This window comes from Schistocerca cancellata, chromosome 5, assembly GCF_023864275.1.
Source record: "Schistocerca cancellata isolate TAMUIC-IGC-003103 chromosome 5, iqSchCanc2.1, whole genome shotgun sequence".
NCBI lineage: Eukaryota > Metazoa > Arthropoda > Insecta > Orthoptera > Acrididae > Schistocerca > Schistocerca cancellata.
Window position 1 is genome coordinate 415,220,451 of NC_064630.1, and position 14,440 is coordinate 415,234,890.

Genomic DNA, 14,440 nt, shown 5'->3' on the forward strand with positions numbered 1-14,440 from the left:
ATATTTCCATAAGGGCAACAAGGATCCACACTTTATCCACCGTAACGCCACCTCCTCCGTACCTCACCGTTAGCACCACATATGGTGGCAGGTAACGTTCTACAAGCATTCGCCAAACCCAAATCCTTTCATCAGACTGCCACAAGGTATAGCGTGATTTATCACTCCAAATCACTTGCTTCCGGTTCTCCTTAGCTGAGTAGACAGCGTGTTTGACATCCTTGTAATGGGCTCGGGTCCTATTCCTGACCGATCCGAAGATTTTCTCCTCTCGGGAACTAGGTGTAGTGTTATCCTCATCACCGATGAAAGTCGCCCAATGTGGGGTCAGCTGAAAAGACTTGCAACTCAGCGGCCGAACTTCCCCAGGTGGGGACTTCCTGCCATCAGTGTCATACGATCATTTCATTTTTAATTTCGCTTTTCCACTTGTTTCCAGTTATCCGCTGCTCGGCAGCGTCCTTCTTTGCTCCACCTCAACCGTCGCTTAACGCTGATTACAGAAATGTGAGGCTTATAAGGAGCTACTCAACCATTGTACCCAACTTTTTTTAACTCCCTAGGCACAACTTATTGCGCTAGCTGTACTACTGGTAGAACTTCGGAACTCACTAGTGATTCCTTCCGCTGACTTCATGTGACTTTTTAAACCCTGCCTCCGCAGTGCTTGACGGTCCTTGTTCATCATTACATGAGATCTGGCTGGTCTTGTTTTAGCTTGTTTCTGCTTTACAGTCACATCTCCAACAATCGAGTTGGGTAGGTTTGGAAGACTTGACGTGTCCCTGATATATTTGTTACACAGATGATATTTGCCTCTTGTCTGCGACCAAAGACAACGAGCTCTCCTTGCCGTCGCATTCTGCTGTTACTACTTATAAAATAACAACGAAGTACTCGCCGCCTGCTTACATACTGGCAGTTTCGCCTCTCGTGGCATCTAGTGGTCAATTCCGCATTACATAGGAGTCTCCTACATTTGATAAGATAGGCTGTTAACGCTGACATGTCTGGTGTGATTGGATTCCCAGCTCTTGTTAGGTGGGCCGGCCGGTGTGGCCGAGCGGTTCTAGGCGCTTCAGTCCGGAACCGCGCGACTGCTACGATCGCAGGTTCGAATCCTGCCTCGGGCATGGATGTGTGTGATGCCCTCAGGTTAGTTATATTTAAGTAGTTCTAAGTTCTGGAGGACTGAAGACCTCGGATGTTAAGTCCCACAGTGCTCAGAGCCATCTTGTTAGGTGGCGTCGCAGTTCACTCAAAGCTATTGCAGGGGAGGCACTTAAATGCAGTTTTTCACAAGCCTTCACAAATAAGTATCACGTACCTTGAGATCAGGCGAACTTGGAGACCAGTGGTGGAATACGACACCCGTACGGCTCTCACGGCCGAAATAACGTTACAATACCGTTCTCTGGACGAAAGTCACTCCACTCAGTCTTCAACGAATTGTTCAAAAGGAGAACGCAAAAGGTCCATTGTTGCTGTGTTACCTTCATCACGACTCGACGCTCTACCAGCCACAACATGAACCTACAACTTACAATCGGTGTCCCCATAAAATTTTTAGTTTCGCAGCGTAAGTTAAAGTTAACCCAAAATTCTATTTGTTCTATCTTCATTCATTTAGAAGACAGTCTTGTGAAATCGGATAAATCTTCTTGAAATGCCTGTTGTTATACAGTTTAAAATGCCATTATCTGTAATGAAATCGACACATACGCGTTCCTCGTACGTCCCACATTGATCTACACGCAGTATTGTTTGTCTGTTAGCACTTACAACTCTACGCAAACGCTACTGTTCTCGATCGTTAAGTGAAGGCCGTAGGCCGCTTTGTTGTCAGTGATGAGAGGTAAAGCCTGAAATGTGGTATTTTCGGCACACTTCTGACACTGTGGATCTCGGGATGTTGAATTCCCTAACAATTTTCGAATTGGACTCTCTCATTAGTCTAGTCCAACTACCATTCTACATTCAAAGTCTATTGATTCCCATCGTGCGGCCATAATCACGCCGGAAACCTTTTCAAATGAATCACCCGAGTACAATTGACAGCTCCGCCTATGCACTGCCGTTTTATACCCCGTGTACGCAAAATTTCCGCCATCTGTATATGTGCATATCGCTGCTATCCCGTGACTTTTGTCACCTCAGTGCATGTCCGTTTGATCTTTCTTACTGTAGCCAAGCCTTGGTTTCCCTCCTTTCCCACAATTCTCTCTATAATCAATCTGAAGATTCCTTCGTGCCTCAGGATGCGTCCTACCGACCGATCACTTATGGTAAATCCGAGAGAGGCGTAACTAGAGTAAGGTTTCTGTACGAGGTGGGGAAATAATCAAAAGTCGCTTTTACAAGGCAATCCTCACAGAATTCGCCTGACGTTATTTACAGATACCAGCGAAAATCTAATTCAGGATGGCTAGAACCGCATTCGATTACCATTACTCTCGAAAATGAGTGTATAGTTTTAATCAGACACTAGTTTTCATTTGGAAAAGTGATGTTCAATTGCTGATCAAGAGTCCTAGCTCTACGACTTTGGTTAAATTACAAACGTCTGAGGACAGCGTCTTTGGTGCTATGCGAGAGGAGTAAGCTATGTGCCGCTATGAGCTTACACCTTATCGCTTCTCTCTCGTCATCACAAACGACATAAAACGCTGTATACCACATAGTACTCGTCGTAGTTACCTGAACGAAAGATGCCCATTCAGGTTATATATTCCAACAAAACCAGGAAAATATGGAATAGAGGTGAACCTGTTATGTGATTCAGATACGAAATACTGCTTCGCTGCGGATCCCTATGCTGGAAAGCACGCTAATGAGAAGAACCATAACAGTGGCCCTGAAATAGTTAGAAGATTGATTGAAATGTCTAACTTGAAACAATCTGGAAGAAGTGTTACCATGGACAGAAAGTTCACTACCGTTCCACTCGCATCTGATCTTTTGAAAGAGAAAATAACTACAGTTGGTACTATTCGAAGTGACAAACGCGATGTTCCTACAGAACTCCGTCCTGTTTCTCTAAATAAAACTAGACCGGGAACAATCCGATTTGCCTTTAGTGATGATGCCACTTTAGTCAGTTACGTGCCTAAGAGAGGAAAGGTTGTTACAGTATTGTCAACCCAACATCATGATATGAATGTGACGGAAGAGAAGCCAGACATCATCCTATTCTACAATTGTACAAAGTCAGGAGTGGATACATTCAATAAGTGTGTAAGAACGTACAGCTGCCGTCGAGCAACGCGTCGATGGCCAATGGCGATGTTTTTCAGCTTGACTGACATTGCAGCATACAATTCATATGTTGTACTTCAAGATACACACAAGGAATGGACAAAGAATTACCCGACAAAGAGTTCTGGAAGAAAGAAGTACATGAAAGATCTTGCTCGTGAACATTGTGACCTCAACATGAAAAGACGCGCTCAAAATACACTACAGCGTTATCAACTTTTGGGTATGAGTGTAATCAAAATCGAGGTGCTGTGAGGAGAGGAAACAACGTTACGGAGCCGCGACGGAAAGTAACACGTGCAGCTGTGCATAATCTGCCAAAGAAAGGAAGCTGTTACTTATGCGCCCGAAGCAAAGACCGTAACTACATGAAAGCTTGTACTTCTTGCAGGAAGTATGTCTGCCCTGCACACACCGAGAAAGAAGTAGTAGTTCGTATTGTAAAGTGTTCTGAATGTGAATCTGAGTAATCCTTGTAATTTTGAAATTAATACAAATAAATGTAAAAAAACTTTTTTTTACTAAAAATGTCCCAGAAACCCTTTCTCAGTAATAATAATCAACATTTTAATCTTCTAATCTGCCAAAATTATGGAAATACATACGTAATGTGATTTATCCTAGATAGAGAATGTGTGATGGTTGTGGGGTCAGTTGCTGACCCCTTCCATTGGCATTGGCCAGTACAACATACAGCATTGGTATGAAACTGTTAATGATCCATGTCAACCAGACGGTCCCCGTAACCGACCCAGAAAAGTGCTTCTCAGACCGATGGTTACCAAGGGCATACTGCCTCTAATAGGACTCTGTCCAGTAACCGAAGAGTGTTTCATCTCTTCGACTGCATAGAAAAAGTACTTTTTTCCCTTTGACAGAGCTGAAGATGAAGTACCTTATTAAGGTGGTTTTACAGTTACAATTAACCATTTTTTTCAGAACGTTAAACTTTAAACGAATTTTTCATTTAATTATTGGTTTATTTAAAACATTGCCTCACCTTTCGCTCATAGTAAATAACGTGTGCAGTAGCTGTAAGGATTTCGTAGAACAGAATTTTGGAAATATTCTGTGTAAAATTAAAAGTTTTATGTAGCATCAGGGGAATACGAGAGAAATGTAATGACGACGAAACACTGTGGGTCAGTGCTATAATATATTTTATAATTTTGTTATTCATAGGACTGCAACATGAATTGTCCCTAAAAGTTAGTTAACGGTTGGTAAAACTTTCTTGGTACCCTCTTTTCAAGATACAAGAAACAACGGTGGTCGCTAATTCCAACCAGGATAACATTCTGAAAAAATGGTTAATTGTGACTGTAAAAACATCTTAATAAGGTATTTCATCATCAACACTGTCAAAGGGAAAAAAGTACTTTTTCTACGCAGTCCTGGAGCTGAAACACTCTTCTATTACTGGGCAGAAGCAATCAGTTCACGCAGGAGATTACTTACGAACACTCTTGAGGTCCATCCTAGGACATTGATTAAGTTTGTGGGCTCCATATGTAATAATATTGAATGAATACAAACACGGGCAACACGAATGGTCGTAGACTTGTTTGTCTCACGAGAGAGTGTTCAAATGGCTCTGAGCACTGTGGGACTTAACATCTGAGGTCATCAGTCCCCTAGGACTTAGAACTACTTAAACCTAACTAACCTAGGGACATCACACACATCCATGCCCGAGGCAGGATTCGAACCTGCGACCGCAGCGGTCGCGCGGTTCCAGACTGTAGCGCCTAGAACCACTCGGCCACTCGGCCGGCCGAGAGAGTGTCACGGAAATGCTGGAAAACCAGAAATGGCAGACGCCTGAAGATACATTTTAACAGTCACATGAAAACCTACCTACAACGTTCAGAGAATCAAAAATAAGAATGGTATCTAGGAATATAATACAGCCAACCCCGTATCGGTACCGTAGTTATTCCGAAGACAAGGCGTTTTTCTTTGCCGGCAGATCCTCGTGAAATTTCAATCATCAACTTTCTCCTTCGAATGCGAAGCTATTTTGTTGGCGCCCGTCTACACAGGGAGGAAGATAATTGTAATAAAATAAGAGAAATCTAGAGCAAGCACGGCAAGAGTGAAGTGTTCGTTTTTCCTGCCCACCGTTTGAGAGTGGAATGATAGAGAAATAGCTTGAAGGTAGTTCGATGAACCGTCTGCCAGGCACTTAAATGTGAACTGTAGAGTAGTCATGTAAACGTAGACGTAAATTAGGCAATTACTGCGTGCACAGAGGCATTAAACAGTCGTTCTTCTCGCACTTCGGGCGTGAATGGAATGGCAAAAACTGCATTGTAAGTAACCTCTATTATGCATTTCATAGTGGTTTGCAGATTATGAGTGTAGAATTTGTCAGCTTTTCCATTGCCAAAGCACCTTTGTGGGCAAAACTACTTTCTGTGTAGCTCATGTTCCGTCCCTCGTTGGATCGATACTCTGCAAGGAGACGCACTAACAAATTCTATGCGATTTCTTTAACAGATCTATTGTACTTTCCCGTAATCCTCTGAAGGATTATAGTCCATTCGTGTTCCTGCTTCTCCTTTTATGCATTTGTTTAATTTCAAATCGCTTCATAATATTTACTCAAAGGTGTGACAGGTTTCAGAAGTTCACTGCTAATCGGATACTACCTGCTTTTTGCTCCATTACAGGGTGATTCCGTGATCGTGTTCGAAACTATCACGGATGATGGAGAAAGGCAAATGTATCAATTTGAAGTAAGAGATTCTGGTTCGGAAACGATCGAATCGAAAGTTATAAGTGAGAATCGTTCTGATACATATGAAAGTGGAATACATGCGCCGGTACTAGTGTTGCTAAGATTGTAGGGTAGACAACTTACTGAGGTGGTAGTATGGACCAAAACAAACAAAAAACTAGCTGGTAATCGTGGGCTCTAAAATGCATACCTGAGTATGAGCGCTTGTTCATCTTCGCTATTGTGAAACACATCTCTTCTAGTGAACAAGTGATCATTGCTCTTAAGGCAAGCATTGTAGAGTCCATGTTAACAAGATGTTTTTTTTCTTGGATTGAACAATACTACCACCTCTGAAAGCTGCCTACCTTACAGTTTTAACAACAACAGTATCGGTACATGTATTCTACCGTCAGACGTATTAGAACGTTTCTCGCTTACAACTTTCGATTCATTCGTTTCTGGACTCGGGTCCCTTAACTCCCACTGATACATTTACCCTTCTCCATCATCCCTGAAAGTTTTTAACATCATCACAGAATCACGCTGTGTATCAAATAGTAGCTCTTGCAGTAAATGGCGAACGCTCTTCTATTCTAGAAGATAATTACACGATGTACAGTACAGTTTGAAAGTACGTTTGTGTTCAGTCTGTCTTGAATCATGCGACAGAGCGAAATAACCCAGTGCTTAACACGTTGCACTCCGATGGGAGAAGACCGAATTTCAAACTCTCACCCTGCCGTATTGATCTATGTTTCCCGTGGGTCCCCTGCCAGGATGCGGTAACAAGACCACAACCGAATCTTTTCTTCATCTCTACTTAATCTGAATTACAATTGCTTCTTCTTGATTTCGAGATATTACTTATTTCCCAAAAAATGAAGTACTATCTCAAAAACAAATGTCAATGAGTCTTCTGTGGGTCGGAGAAATCATCATGGAAACATGTGCTCTCTGAGTCCCCCCCAGGTGTCGGTCCCTGTTTCATTATTTTTCTTGTAGTATATCACTGAAATACGATCTGTTCTTCACTCTTGTGATTACCACTTATATATTGACGACGTCCAGTTGCATCTCACTGCCAGCTCGAAGAACATTGCTGCTGCCGTATCAGATATGAATGATGATCCTTGTTCAGTATCGCCTGGTCGCTATACCCTAAGTTGATGAGCCATCATTTCCATGAAACAATACTATACTCCGATACTATTTAATGGTATCCAATTAGTTTCAAAAAACGGTGAAAGATATCTGTTTAATCTGGAACGAGCATCTAAATTAGGAAGAACAAACTGTTGCAGCGTCCAGGAAATTCCTCTCCTGCCTACATACAATCCAGAAATGTAGAAAATTGTTTCAGTGTCAAATTAAACAAATACTAGTCGAGTATTTAATACTGCCAAATCTTTGCTACTGGGGCAAACAGCGAAAATTCCAGGTCGCCTGAGATAGCTATGAATGCTTGCATAAGATTTTTGTGCAACATTCTGACTGACATGACATCAATTCCTTCCTATACTCAATTAAGTTGAATACGACCGGATAGACGATGGGGTTTCTACACGCTCTGTTTACTTAATCGGTTTCGTAGTCACAGGTGTCCTCAGTACCTAACCTCACATATCAGAAATCTGCCCATAACTGCAATACCAGATCAGATAGGCTCAACGTCTTGGCTGTATCTTTGCATAGCACTAAATCTCTTTCTCCATTTCAGCTATACGACTGTGGAAAAAAATATCCCTGTAACTTGTGTCTTGTCCAAAACCACTCTGCATTCAATAGGAGAATAAAGCTTTATCTATTAACTTAGGCTTACAGTACCCTCTCGGCATATCCCAGATGTTTCTGTTCAACAGAAAATCAGCATTTCTGTCACACTGTAAACAATCTGTGTGTTTTTACGTCACTTTCTGTTTTGTTTCTTCTCTTTTATCACATCTGTTACTTTTATCCCACTATTTCTCGCTCTTTCTCTGAGCAGTCAACTTCCCGTCCAATTTGATTCCTTCTGTACTGTTGCCACACGTTTCTACTAGATAACTTTAGTCGCATTCGACACGAACGTAATGAGGAGATTGCTTAATATGATGTTAATAGGACTGACAGTTCCTAAATTGTGCTGGAGCTAACTAGAACCTGGTAAATTTTGTTATATTTAGCTGTGAATTTTGCTTTCTTTGAAGTCCAGATTTCCTCCATTCTTTGTGAGTGGACATGATTACTTTCCTCCGTTCAAGGGACATCGTGTCCTCCGTACGAGCGGCAATGCGTCTTTTTTGGCTGCTCGCCTTGGTGTACCCCATCGTCGCTATCTTCTTACGCAAGAGATCCCTGTTACAGGCATCTTTCGGTTTGATTTGTATGAGTTGGAGGTCTTCGTTAGTATTTGCAAACCAGGGCAATGTGGTTTTGGGGTCTCAGTAAAAAAAAGTGGAAGGTCTTGTTGGACAACCTGTTGCTGTCCATTCGTTTGATGTGACCATAAAATCGCACACGTATTTTGCGAATTTAGTTCGTATTTTTTTTCTATTTTCCTATAAAATTCCTTGTTTAGTGGATGGGATCCTGTCCTTTTTTTCTCCAGTTCTTCGAGGAGATCTGTATCTGTATTTAGGAACAGAGCTTCGGTTGCATACATAACTAATAGCCTCAGAACTATTTCATAGTGATGTATTTTGAAGCCATTTTTTGCTGTCGATCGTGTGTAACGTTTGGCAGGCTATTTCAGGTTTACGCATTTGTTCCTTAAGTGCTTCTTTCTCCAACCCGTTTTTCGTGTTGATCTCATCCACGTAAATTTAATTTAAAAATTTTTCTAAGTTGCTGATTTCTCCATATTTTATCCGGAGACTTTTTGGGGAGGGGGTTGGGAGTGGGGGGCGGTTGGTATATTTACTTCTCTTTTGTCAAATAATATCTGAAGGTCAGTTTACACGGCGGTTTCGAATAACAGTTCGATTTTAATCCTTGCATTTTCCATGTCGTTTGACAGAAACGCAATGTCATCAATAAAGGCCAGACAGTCTGCTATGATTCCCTTGGTTTTACCTCTAATTCTTATCGGGCTATAGTCGATATCCGTCAGTCTCGATCGCCAGGTACTTACTCTTTTTTCAAGAATATGGTTGAAAAGTATATAAGAGGTCCCATCGCCTTGTATGACTCCTGTTCTGATCTTAGATGAATCTGAGAGGCATCCTAGGATCTTTACATTATTATTATTATATATTGCTCCCATGCTATACAAATTGTAATGTTCACTCACCTGGTTAGGTGTGGGAAGATGCCTTAAGCTTCTAAAGCTGCTAGGTGAAATAAAAACATAAATAAATTAAGGAACATCGTTTTCAATGTTTTTCTTTTCTAATGATCTTTATAAAAGACTAAGAGGACAGTTTAAAAATACAGCTATTACCTCTCGGCCACATCAGATTAAGGCTGAACAAAACTGCCTCGAGGATGAAAAGACCGTTCTTAATAATAAAACTATAAAATGACTAGAAAGAAATACAGTCGAAGATCTAGTGACTGTTACACAAACAAGTTATGTAAAAAATGTTTATGGTCTTAACTATCATCATCCCAAAAAGGCGTTTTACCAACATTTATTTGTCCACGATAACGCCGGACTTCCAGTTTAGTTCTAGTATCACCAAAAAATAAAAAGGGTTACGTGTCGGTTCGTCGCTGTGCATGATGGTCACGAAATAAGATTGGTTAATATATGACTGTGATGTAATCTCGGCGCATGCCACCCGTTCAATACAGCGTCCATGAAAGGGATGTAGATGAAGAGAACTCATTAATGGTCGCTATTACATTCATTATATAGTCCTTTTTGTTCACTGTGCCCGTCTCTTTAGAAGGGGATAAACGAAATAATTAAGACAGGTAATTTTAAAAATATCGCGGACGATCGTTTTCGTAATGTAAATGAATTGTAAGACTTTGATTGGTTTTGATTTAGCGTGACGTCAAGTGATTAATCACATCGGCCCAGTACACACTGGCATTCAGTACCGTCGTAGTGTTTTATTGCTCTGTGGAAGGAACCTGGTTCAGCGTGCCAACGGATGTAAACTGATTTGCATCAAGTTAGTGGAAACTTGTAGACTGTTTAGGCCTACAGACTGAAAACGTATTTCATACCGAGTTGAAACTTATCAAGACAGTCTGTATAATAAACGAAAATCTTCTTTAGAATCAGTTCCAAAAGCAACTGCACTTATGAAGACCCAATTTCATTTGCTTCCCGCAAAGGTACTGATTTCATGCATTCTAGGACATAAGCCACACGGAAAAATTATTGTCCCCTCACTGACTTGCTTACGCTTTCGCTTTGTGATGTATTTGGTTTTCCAAGTGCTGAACAAGTAAATCAGCTCCTTATTTCGCGTAATCGAGATTAATATCGCTAGAAAGAAATTTCTTAGTTTTACGTATAAAATTTAGAGTTACAGATCCCTGCCAACCATCGGGCGTAGACTTGTTGCATTTGGGTTCGCCACATCTTGAGAAAGCAATAGGCACCGAGGGTGAAATGAATACTCGTGACCAGTTACTTGCTTCCATAGCTAACGAAAAATGTATCGAAATATTTAGTTGCACAAATGCAGATAACGTAAGTGTGATAGTAAACAGGAATGAGGGAGTAGAAAGTGATGAAAATTTGAAATGTTTAGAATCAAGCGAAACAGAAAAAGTTTGTCCCTCGAATATTATTCAGTAAATTTTTCAATATTATCCGAGCGATAGATACTAACTTAACTACGCTGAAATAAAGAAATGAAAAAATAAAGTTAAAGGAAACAACTTTGAGAGGCATCCTTTGACGAACGACGACAACAGTAATCACTTGTGAAGGACGGCGCCTAGTCATTCAGAGTCTCAACGTAAGAGGAAAAATGAAAATAAGAAAGCAGTTCCCAAAGTGAAACTTCGTCTTGAGCTGAGTATGAAACAAAGTATATTGTGCTTTACTTGCCAACGTCCTTGCGGTTGTGACTGGAACACTCGCTCGTCTTATATTAACCACTGGGAAACGAAATTACTTCGAACCTACTGTGTCGTCCGAAGAAGACACAGCCAGGGCAAAAGCACCACAGGCGCTAAGATGCGAGCTGGTACCAGTGCCATAGAGACTCGCCACTTGCGCGAGTTAGACCAGCGCCACGGGCGGCGTTGAGGATGAAGATATCGACTTCGCCTCGGCCGATTGCTGGCCCAATACAGTCCGCCAATGACCGGACGACAACGGACAGAAGCCTGCTCGGAAGATAGAAGAGCAGGCAGCTCTCGTCCGCTTGGTTATTGATCATCGTCCAAGGCTGACTTAGACACGGAACATCGTTTAGTGAACTCTTAGAAGGGAACAGACGGTTGTAACTTGCATTTGCTATATACTGTGGAGTTTACCTACGATTATTTGTACTCAGCCATTGAGCGCCTTTTTTGTGTTACATTACACGCAGTATTGCAGACTTCATTATTCAACAAGTCACGAAGACAAGGAAACCTTTTAACTCATTTGTGTGACTTTGTTACTAAATCGTTGGAGTATTGTAGAACCTTCATTCTCCTATCGTGTTGCCTGATCCTGGGGCATAGCTGCGTAATAGTGGTTCAAATGGCTCTGAGCACTATGCGACGTAACTTCTGAGGTCATCAGTCGCCTAGATCTTAGAACTAATTAAACCTGACGAACCTAAGGACATCACACACATCCATGCCCGAGGCAGGATTCGAACCTGCGACCGTAGCGGTCGCTCGGCTCCAGACTGCAGCGCCTAGAACCGCACGGCCACTCCGGCCGGCCGCGTAATAGTGGCAGTGAGAAATTGTCTTAGCGGTGTACTGCACCAGAAGCCGTTTCATGAACTCACAAACTCGGCCTACCGTAACAAAGTGGCAACCCGGACTCTACAGCAGTAGCGACGAGCCTTTACAAAACTGGCGACATGGATTTACAAAAGAACCACTCTGAAAATTCCTAAAATTATAAGAAGAAACCGTATCTCTCAACATTGACGTTGTAGGGCTAATAAACGGAGATATGCATCTATTCTATTTAAACATCCGATGGAAATGGATTGAAACGTCTGCGAACATAAAAGCACCCTAGACACTGAAAAAGAAAAACGCTCTTAAAGAGCACCATCTGAAATGTAGGACACTTTCTAAGACCTCCCGGAGAGCCAGAATGTTAGAAATTACGATATTCAAATGGGGATAGAAGGATGGCTTATGCAGTTTGACCTGGAGAAAGTGAATACAGGTACTTTATCTTAAGGTGCTACAAACTGGTTAAAAATCTGCGTTTTTATGGGTTTTCTCGATAGCTATAGAGAAGGAAAAATGGAACCCAGCGTTTAATTTCTCTAGAGATGCACTAAAAGATGAGGGTTAAATTCGAAAAGGAAATTATATCAATAATGACACACTCGATTACGATTCGTTTTCTCTGCCTCTTTTTCTTCAATCGGGTGCTTGCTCTCTGTATTGTCGTGATCACTTCATTTCATCTACATCTACATCTACCTCTACATCTACATTTATACTCCGCAAGCCACCCAACGGTGTGTGGCGGGGGGCACTTTACGTGCCACTGTCATTACCTCCCTTTCCTGTTCCAGTCGCGTATGGTTCGCGGGAAGAACGACTGTCTGAAAGCCTCCGTGCGCGCTCGAATCTCTCTAATTTTACATTCGTGATCTGTTCGGTAGGTATAAGTAGGGGGAAGCAACATATTCGATACCTCATCCAGAAACGCACCCTCTCGAAACCTGGCGAGCAAGCTACACCGCGATGCAGAGCGCCTCTCTTGCAGAGTCTGCCACTTGAGTTTGTTAAACATCTCCGTAACGCTATCACGGTTACCAAATAACCCTGTGACGAAACGCGCCGCTCTTCTTTGGATCTTCTCTATCTCCTCCGTCAACCCGATCTGGTACGGATCCCACACTGATGAGCAATACTCAAGTATAGGTCGAACGAGTGTTTTGTAAGCCATCTCCTTTGTTGATGGACTACATTTTCTAAGGACTCTCCCAATGAATCTCAACTGGTACCGCCGGCCGGAGTGGCCGAGCGGTTAAAGGCGCTACAGTCTGGAACCGCATGACCGCTACGGTCGCAGGTTCGAATCCTGCCTCGGGCATGGATGTGTGTGATGTCCTTAGGTTAGTTAGGTTTAAGTAGTTCTAAGTTCTAGGGGACTGATGACCTCAGATGTTAAGTCCCATAGTGCTCAGAGCCATTTGAACCAATCAACTGGTACCCGCCTTACCAACAATTAATTTTATATATTCATTCCACTTCAAATCGTTCCGCACGCATACTCCCAGATATTTTACAGAAGTAACTGCTACCAGTGTTTGTTCCGCTATCATATAATCATACAATAAAGGATCCTTCTTTCTATGTATTCGCAATACATTACATTTGTCTATGTTAAGGGTCAGTTGCCACTCCCTGCACCAAGTGCCTATCCGCTGCAGATCTTCCTGCATTTCGCTACAATTTTCTAATGCTGCAACTTCTCTGTATACTACAGCATCATCCGCGAAAAGCCGCATGGAACTTCCGACACTATCGACTAGGTCATTTATATATATTGTGAAAAGCAATGGTCCCATAACACTCCCCTGTGGCACGCCAGAGGTTACTTTAACGTCTGTAGACGTCTCTCCATTGATAACAACATGCTGTGTTCTGTTTGCTAAAAACTCTTCAATCCAGTCATACAGCTGGTCTGATATTCCGTAGGCTCTTACTTTGTTTATCAGGCGACAGTGCGGAACTGTATCGAACGCCTTCCGGAAATCAAGAAAAATAGCATCTACCTGAGAGCCTGTATCTAATATTTTCTGGGTCTCATGAACAAATAAAGCGAGTTGGGTCTCACACGATCGCTGTTTCCGGAATCCATGTTGATTCCTACATAGTAGATTCTGGGTTTCAAAAAACGACATGATACTCGAGCAAAAAACATGTTCTAAAATCCTACAACAGATCGACGTCAGAGATATAGGTCTATAGTTTTGCGCATCTGCTCGACGACCCTTCTTGAAGACTGGGACTACCTGTGCTCTTTTCCAATCATTTGGAACCTTCCGTTCCTCTAGAGACTTGCGGTACACGGCTGTTAGAAGGGGGGCAAGTTTTTTCGCGTACTCTGTGTAGAATCGAATTGGTATCCCGTCAGGTCCAGTGGACTTTCCTCTGTTGAGTGATTCCAGTTGCTTTTCTATTCCTTGGACACTTATTTCGATGTCAGCCATTTTTTCGTTTGTGCGAGGATCTAGAGAAGGAACTGCAGTGCGGTCTTCCTCTGTGAAACAGCTTTGGAAAAAGGTGTTTAGTATTTCAGCTTTACGTGTGTCATCCTCTGTTTCAATGCCTTCAACGTGCAAGTCGTCGAAGTGGTGTCAGATAGAAAGACCTGTACCAGCGGCCGAACAA